The sequence below is a fragment of the Cervus elaphus genome, chromosome 23, assembly GCF_910594005.1.
Source record: "Cervus elaphus chromosome 23, mCerEla1.1, whole genome shotgun sequence".
In the NCBI taxonomy this organism is placed as follows: Eukaryota; Metazoa; Chordata; class Mammalia; order Artiodactyla; family Cervidae; genus Cervus; species Cervus elaphus.
This window is the reverse complement of record NC_057837.1, coordinates 37064969-37074585: the sequence shown is the minus strand read 5'-3', so window position 1 is coordinate 37074585 and position 9617 is coordinate 37064969.

The window sequence follows — 9617 nt, the reverse complement described above, 5'->3', positions numbered from 1 at the left end:
GGGTGAAATGCTAAAATCCACTGGCTCCTTTCTGAAAGGTCTTAATGAGCCAGCTTGAAGCTGAGGCTGTTTCTCCATTGGCCAATGGCAAAAAGTATGGAAAATTCCAGACAGTGGATAAACAAAACTTTCCAATGTATTTGGCTTTGGGGGTGCATGATATACGACGGTGGAGCTCTCAGTAGCAGATTTCCTTCCTAATGATGTTTTTCTTAGGCTAACAGGCAGCCCCCTTTATGCTCCTGCACATTTGTGGCTCTGGCAGCCACAGAAGCTCTGCCACTTCTTACCACCTCCACCTGCTCATGCGAAAGTTCCTCTGATGATTCTTACCTAATTCAAGCAGATATATGCAATAAAACTCCACTTCCTGCGTTCCCTGGAACCTCTTTGTCACAACTGAGTACAAGAACTTTACTATTTAATCAGTGCTTTTGGCATACTACTTCTCTCCTGCTGTGGTTATGTGACGCATTCGACCTTTTTGAGAAATCTGAAAATCCACTTATAAGAACCAGTGTTGGTTCTAAGGGGGAATTGCTGGGCTAGACACTCCCATTATCCGAAAGCAAATTCGCTAAACCTCCGTCCACTCGATGACTCATTTCTTGAATTAATAAGGATTCCCTCCCCCCGCACCCCTAGTTCTGTGCCATGGCTTCTGCACAGATCTCCCACCCGGCCGACCTCTGTCCTGTCACTGCTGTGGTGAGACGGTTTCCTGTTTTTCCTGCTCTGGCAGAGCTGACCCCTGGCCTGGGCTTCTGCTGCAGCAGTTGCCCCCGCCTCAATCGTGGTTTAGAAAGAAGAGAGGTCTTCTTCTGCAAGCACTGTTTAGGGCTTTCTCCGTCTTGGTTGGTCTGCGCCCCACTGCTGCTCTTGAGGCCCTGCCCGTCCATGGCCTGGACGTGCCTCTTGCTTCTAGCAGTAAAACCACAGCAAACTGGCCCCTTCCGAGGGGCTGCAGGGGGACGGGAGCACGGTGGTCTCTGCCCAGAGGTCTCAGAGCCAGCGTGGAACTGGGGAAGTGTGTTTTATTAAATCTCAGCTGGTGGGAATTGTCACAGCCACTTTCCCGTGGCTGGGGGTGGGTTGGGGGGTGGAGGACACTCCAGAAGTGAGCAGAGGGACTTCGCGGTGGGCAAGGGTGGGAGCGAGGAGTCAAGTGGGGCCCCTCCAGGAGGGAGAACCAGGAATGGGGAGGGTGGGGAGGGTGATGGTGAGAGAGCCACTAAGACATAGTCCAAGGGCCTTTCTTTCTGAGTGAGGAGAAGGGGTCCCGGGCAGGACCCTCATGGCTCCCTCAGAAGGGGTGGAGGAAGTGGAAGTCCTGAAATGACATCCTGCCATTTCAGTTTTAGGTAAGTCTTTTTACGAACCATGGAAAGTGTTTTAAAATGCACAGTTAAGTGACATCAACTCGATTCACAACATTGCATAACTATCACAACTATCTATTTCCAAAACTTCATTGCTCCCCAAAGAAGCAGTAAATCCCCATTGCCCCCTCCCTCTGCAGCCCCTCAGTTCAGTTCAGTTCAGTCGCTCAGTCTTGTCAGACTCTTTTCAGCCCCATGGACTGCAGCATGCCAGTCTTCCCTGTCCATCATCAACTCCTGGAGCTTGCTGATTAACCTATAAAATCCACTTTCTGTCCCTATGAATTCACTTATTCTAGGAACCTCAAGGGCAGTCATACAACATTTGTCCTTTAGTGTTTGGCTTATGTTACTCATTGTCTTCAAAGTTCATCCATGTTATAGCATGTGTCAGAAATTTCACTCCTTTTTGTGGCTAAATAATGTTCAAAGTCTCTCTTTTCTTTTTTTACCATTGCATTTCCCCCACTCTGGATACCTTTGCAAAAACACAAGGTCCTCGATAAGATGTGTGAAGTCATGTATGTCATCAAAGGCTTTGCTTTAAGAAAAGACACCAAGGCTGGTGGAGTAGCAGCTGCTTACAGATGAGGCTAAGGAAGAAAAGAGTTCTGCCTTAGGAACCCAGAGAGGTCTCCATCAAGACTGACCACAGATGACCTTTTAGAACTGATCAGACTTGGAAGAGTGACCCGGCAAGGATTTAATAAACATGGAAAGAAGACAATTCAGTATCCATTTTAATCTTTACCTACACCTTAAAGAAATGTTCCTAATTTGTGGTTATTTACAACACAGTAAATCAAGCAAACGCCATGAGGTGCCAATAAAAATTTTTAAAAATCAGCCTTAAATAGCTAAACTCTCAACAGCAGCTCATAAAGTGAGGCTTGGCAGTTGTTAGGTAGTTATGGTTAAATTGACAGTCCTTTGGGGAGTTAAGATATCCAAAAAAGCAGAGGTAGTTAAGACTGTAGTGATAAATGGTTGGGCTTGTTGGTTGAAGAGATTTTACAGCACACATTTAAAGCTTAACCGCCTGTGAGCAAGTGAACAGGAAATAGAGGTTATCACTTCTTCGTGGCCACTCCATTCATTATTGACCTCAGGGGGTCGGTGACACACAAGGCAAGACTCAGGCTGTTTGAAGGGAGAAGTCATTTCTAGGTAACATGATACTATCAGGCAGAAAGGGGGGTTAGTGCCGGAGAGTCCCACAAATCTAGCAAAGGTAGAAAAAAGAAAGTAAAAACAAAACATCAGAACCAGGTTATTTCTAAGACTACAATAAAGAAAAATACTAAGACTGCAATTCCTCCTGAGACCTCTGTTAGAAGATGACAGAACAAAGTTATATTTACTTGACTCCCTTTGCCAGGGTTTCCCACAAGTTCCAACAAGAAGAAAAACAGAGAGCAAAGCTTCATCTTTGATGAAACTTGGCTTCGACACGACCAGGGAACATGAAGACTGTGTGATGTGTACAGAGACACGGGGATCATTCTGAGGGGTGATGTGAGAACTAATGCATAGACTTCTCTACATCTCAAGCAGGATATAGATTGCCTAAAAGTGAGTGAAACAAAATCCTAAAATAGCCAGTGAATAATCTCTTACTTTAGAAGACCAGGGCTTGGGTCTTAAGCAGGTCACAGGAAAAGAGGGAAATCCCATGGAGCATTTAGTTTCATGACTTCAAGACTTATTGTCTCCTATGAAGAAATGGACTAGACTGGAAAAGGAAATGGCAACCCACTCCAGTGCTCTTACTTGAGAAATCCCATGGACAGAGGAGCCTGGTGGGCTACAGTCCATGGGCCCGCAGTCGGACACGACTGAGCACAGCCCAGCAGCACCTTGCAGAGTATATTCACTGCCCTAAAACTTCATCTGTGCCTTGCCTGTTCATTCTTCCTTGTCTCCCAACCCATGGCAACCTCTAATCTTTTTTCCTATCTCCATAGTTTTGCCTTTTGCAGAACGTCATACAGTAGGAATAATACAGTATATTGCCTTTTCAGATTGACTTCTTTCACTTAGTGATATGCATTTAAATTTACTCCCGGGTCTTTTCATAGCTTGATAGTTCATTTCTCTTCAGTGCTGAACCATATTCCATTGTCGGTACCACATGATATTTATCTGTGTGCTTAGTCGCTCAGTCGTGTCTGACTCTTTGTGACCCCACGGACTGTAGCCCACCAGGCTCCTCTGTCCATGGGGATTCCCCAGTGGATTCCACCCCTCCAGGGCCCAACCCAGGGATCAAACCCACGTCTCCCACATGGCAGGTGGATTCTTTATCATTTGAGCCACCAAGAGCGCCCAAGAATACTGGAGTGAGTAGCCTATCCTTTCTCCAGGGGAACTTCCCAACCCTGGAATTGAACCAGGGTCTCCTGCATTGCAGGCAGATTCTTTACCAACTGAGCTACCAGGAAGCCTGATATTTATCTATCCAATTACTAAAAAACCTCTTGGTTGCTTCCAAGTTTGGGTGATTGTGAATAATACTGCTATAACCATCCATGTGCAGGTTTCTGTGTGGACAAGGTTTCAGCCTCTTTGGATATATATCAAGGAGCACAATAACTGATTCATATGGTAAGAATATGTTTCGTTTTATAAGGAACCACCAAATTGTCTTCCAGAGTGACTGCACCATTTTGCATTCCCACCAGCTATGGATGAGAGTTCCTGTTGCTTCACATACACACCAGCATTTGGTGATGTCACTATTCTGGTTTTGGCCATTCTGATAGGTGTGTAGTGGTATCTCATTATGGTTTTAATTGCATATGATGTGAAGCATCTTTTCATATGCTCATTTGCCATCTGTATATCTTCTTTGGTGAGGTGTCTCTTAAGATCTTTAGCCTATTTTTAAATCAGCTTGTTTTCTTATTGAACTTAAGAGTTCTCTGTGTTCTTTGGACAAGAGTCTTTCATTACATGTTGTTTGCAAATATTTTCTCCCAGTCTGCGACTTGTCTTCTCATTCTCTTGGCACTGTCTTTCAGAAGTTTTAAATTTTAATGAAGTACAGTTTAGCATTTTTTTAAATGTATCATGTCTTTGTTCATGTATATAAAAATTCATCACCATACCCAAGGTCATCAAGGTTTTCTCTTATGTTATCTTCTAGGAGTTTTATAGTTTTACATTTCACATTTAGATCAGTGATCCATTTAGAATTAATTTTGGTGAATGCATAAAAGTTCTGTCTAGATTCTTTTCTTTCCTTTGCATGTGGATGTCCAGTTTTCCCAGCACAAATTGTTGAAAAGACTGTTTTTTCTCCACTACATTAGTCAGTTTTCATTCCAATCCCAAAGAAAGGCAATGCCAAAGAATGCTCAAACTACCACACAATTGCACACGTCTCACACGCTAGTAAAGTAATGCTCAAAATTCTCCAAACCAGGCTTCAGCAATTCATGAACCGTGAATTTCCAGATGTTCAAGCTGGTTTTAGAAAAGGCAGAGGAACAAGAGATCAAATTGCCAACATCTGCTGGATCATCGAAAAAGCAAGAGAGTTCCAGAAAAACATCTATTTCTGCTTTATTGACTATGCCAAAGCCTTTGACTGTATGGATCACAATAAACTGTGGAAAATTCTGAAAGAGATGGGCATACCAGACCAGCTGATCTGCCTCTTGAGAAACCTGTATGCAGGTCAGGAAGCAACAGTGAGAACTTGACATGCAACAACAGACTGGTTCCAAATAGGAAAAGGAGTACATCAAGGTTGTATATTGTCACCCTGCTTATTTAACTTATATGCAGAGTACATCATGAGAAACACTGGGCTGGAGGAAGCACAAGCTGGAATCAAGACTGCCGGGAGAAATATCAATAACCTCAGATATGCAGATGACACCACCCTTATGGTAGAAAGTGAAGAAGAACTAAAGAGCCTCTTGATGAAAGTGAAAAAGGAGAGTGAAAATTTGGCTTAAAGCTCAACATTCAGAAAACTAAGAATATGGCATCTGGTCCCATCACTTCATGGCAAATAGATGGGGAAACAGTGGAAACAGTGTCAGACTTTATTCTGGGGGTCTCCAAAATCACTGCAGTTGGTGATTGCAGCCATGAAATTAAAAGACGCTTACTCCTTGGAAGGAAAGTTATGACCAACCTAGATAGCATATTAAAAAGCAGAGACATTACTTTGCCAACAAATGTCCGTCTAGTCAAGGCTATGGTTTTTCCAGTGGTCATGGCTGAATGTGAGAGTTGGAATATGAAGAAAGCTGAGTGCCGAAGAATGGATGCTTTTGAACTGTGGTGTTGGAGAAGACTCTTGAGAGTCCCTTGGACTGCAAGGAGATCCAACCAGTCCATCCTGAAGGAGATCAGTCCTGGGTGTTCATTGGAAGGACTGATGCTGAAGCTGAAACTCCAATACTTTGGCCACCTCATGCAAAGAGCTGACTCATTGGAAAAGACCCTGATGCTGGGAAAGATTGAGGGCAGGAGGAGAAGGGGATGACAGAGGATGAAATGGTTGGATGGTATCACCGACTCGATGGGCATGGGTTTGGGTAAACTCCGGGAGTTGGTGATGGACAGGGAGGCCTGGTGTGCTGCTATTCATGGGGTCACAAAGAGTCGGACACGGCTGAGAGACTGAACTGAACTGAACATTGGCTTTGCTCCTTTGTCAAATATCAGTTGACTGTATTTGTGTGAGTCTATTTCCGGGTTCTCTATTCTGTTGCTCTGTTGAATTTGTCTGCTTTCAGCAACACTACACTGCCTTGATGACTGGAGCTAGACAGCAAGTCTTGAGGTCAGGTAGTGTCTATCCTCCCACTAAATTCTTCTTCAATGCTGTGTTGGCTATTCTGAGTCTTTTTGCTTCTATATATAAACTTTAGAATCAATTTGTCAATATCCACAACAGAACTTGGTGGGATTTTCCTGGGGATTGTTTGAATCTATAGATCAAATTGGGAAGAACTGACATCTTGACAATATTGAGTCTTTTCAATCATTAACATGGAACAAACTTTTTTACTTCTTCTTTGATCTTTGATTATGTTCATCAGAGTTTCGTGGTTTTCCTCATATAGATTTTATACATAGTTCATTAGATATACATAAATATTTAAGTATTTAAATACATAAGTATTTAATTTTTAGAAGTGCCTAGCTCATTTTGAGTGCCAAAATATATTGCCAATAGAAGTAAGAGTCAACATACAAAAATAAACCAGAAAGCTAATAGCAGAAAAGTTAGATGAATCTTTTTATCATCTAGGCACTAACTATGTATCAGGTATAAGTGCTCTTGTATATATAACGAATTTAACCCAATGCTAGGAAGTAGGTATCATTATGATTCATATTTTACAGATGAGGAAGCTGAGGTTAAGTGTCTTGTCTAAGATTGTAGAGCTACTAAGCAGAAGAGATAGAACTTGAACTGCAACAGTCTGGCTCTAGAGCCTAATTGCATCTGTGATGACCAAATACGTGTAGTTCCTGCTTACACACTGTAGGTGTATGCACATGTGATGTTTAAGGTTCTAAATTTTTTTTAATATTATAAAGTGAAAGTGAAGTTGCTCAGTTGTGTCTGACTCTTTGCAACCCCATGGACTATAGCCTACCAGGCTCCTCCGTCCATGGGATTTTCCAGACAGGAGTACTGGAGTGGGTTGCCATTTCCTTCTCCAGGGGATCTTCCTGACCCAGGGATCGAACGCAGGTCTCCTGCATTGTAGGCAGACACTTTACCATTTAAGCCACCAGGGGAGTCCTTTCAATATTATAAGGGAAGTAAAAATATATTAAAAACTGGGGAAATATTTGCAACCTATATTGTAGACAAGGTTGTTGCTGTTGTTCAGTTGCCCAGTCATGTCCAACTCTTTGCAACCCCATGGAGAGCAGCACCTCAGGCCTCCCTGTCCATCCCATCTCCCAGAGTTTGCCCAAGTTCATGTTCCTTGCATTGATGATGCTGTCCAGCCATCTCTTCCTGATATGGTAATGAAGTTTTAAATACACAAAGACAAAAGAAAGAAAGGGAAAACAGACAGACAGGTAGTCAGTTCACTGAATAGAAATACTAATGGCCAATAAGCTTATGCATAATGTCTCTCATCATTAAAACAATGATTTAATTTTTACTTGTGACATTCTCAAGTACTGAAAAGCATAGTAATATTCAATGTTTTGATCAAGAGGAGGAAAACGGACACTCATGCCCTATTGTTAGAAGTGTACAATGGTAAAAGTTTAAAATGGTAATTTGGCAACGAACATCAAAAATTTAACGTACCTATTGTTTGACATTAATTCCACATCTAGTTATCTATTCAACAGATGCATAAGTGGCTGAGGGGTTCCTAGGTGGCTCAGTGTTAAAGAATCCACTTACCAATGCAGGAGACACAGGACACGTAGGTTCAATCCTTCAATCAGGAAGATCTACTGGAGGAGGAAATGGCAACCCACTCCAGTATTCTTGCCTGGAAAATCCCATGGACAGAGGAGCCTGGTGGGCTACGGTCTATAGGGTCTCAAAGAGTCAGACACAACTAAGCAACTGAGCACGCTTAAGTGGCTGAAGACATATATACACAAATACAGAGCTATTCAAATACGGTCTGCATAATGATGGTAATCTATAGATGGCTTGTTATTTGTCTGCCAGGAGATCAGAGGCCAGAATGCAGATCAATCTCACTTTTAAGAGCACTATGAGTTCAGGTGACAATTTTTTTTCATAGAAAGACTTTCTTAAGAAAACAGTATATTGATTTGTATTTTGGTAAAAGCTTACTATGAAACAGCACTTTGAATATCACTAGTTTATAAAAACTAAAACTAGTTTATAATAACTCAAAAGTCCTTAGGGGTATTTGTTGGATAAACTTAATAACCCCAAACCCCAATTCTATGCATTCATTTAAGATAAGGAAATCTACACATAGTATATACATATATACACTGTATATATATGGGCTTCCCCAGTGGATCAGCAGGTGAAGAATCCACCTGCAGTGTAGGAGTTGCAGCAGATGTGGGTTCGATCCTCGGGTCAAGAAGATCCTTTGGAGGAGGGCATGGCAACCCACTCTAGTATTCTTGCCTGGAGAATCCCACAGACAGAAGAGCCTGGAGGGCTACAGTCCACGGGGTCACAAAGAGTTGGACACAGCTGAAGCGACTGAGCATGTTCCCATGCACTGTTTATGTATACACACAGGATGGAATGGAAAAAATTTTGCAAAGCAGTAGGAATACATTAATAGTAAGAAGTACAAGATGAAGAAGTACAAGTACAAAACATACAAGATGAAAAAGTACAGGTACATAGAGTTTCTGGAAGCATACACAAGACGATTTTGAACCATGGTTATCTTTGGGACATGGGATCGGGTGTGGGGCTTTTATGCTTATGTCCCTCTGTACAGCTTAAATGTCTCTACAACTAGCATAAGTCACATCTATGATGTTTTAAAATATGAATTGAAAATTTTATTTAAGTCATGAATCAGGCTCACTGCAGACTGAATTTCCAGAAATTGGAAATTTGAGCTGAAATTTGTTTCAGAATACTTATTGAAATAATCTTTATATGGGATGAATTTCCATGGAGGCATTTGTGTGAAGATGTAAGAACACATCAGCTTGTCTTTCCTAACTCAGAAATCCATTTTTCTCACCTTATTATGGCCAATGCACATACCTCCCAAACCAAATCTTCAGTCCATCTCTAGGATGGGTCTCAAAGCTAGGAATTGGTGAAGTCAGGACTCTGTCCCTGCAGTGTGACAATCAGTGACCTAATTCAGATCATGACTGTCACAAAGAAATACAGGACCAAAAGACACTTTGTGCTCAAAAAGGCCCAAAGATAGTGGATCATAACAAGTCTTTTCAAAATCTAGGGTTCCTATATGCTTCATGGAAACCACAATTTATTCTGCCAAAAATTATGGGATATTAGGCCTTTCAGAGTCATCTGGAACACATTAATAATCATTAACGTTTGTACAGTACCATGCAGTTTGCAAAGCACTTTTTTATCCACTGTTTTACTCAATCCTCATAACAGACCTTTGGGGTAGGTAAATTTCATAGATCAGATTTTATAGATGTAAACACGGGGTACTGAAGGCTTATGCTTATTCCCAAAAGACACTGAGGAGAGAAAAGGCGCACCCAGGCTGTGGCAGCCGATTCTTACCACCACCCCACACTGCCTTCCAAGGCATC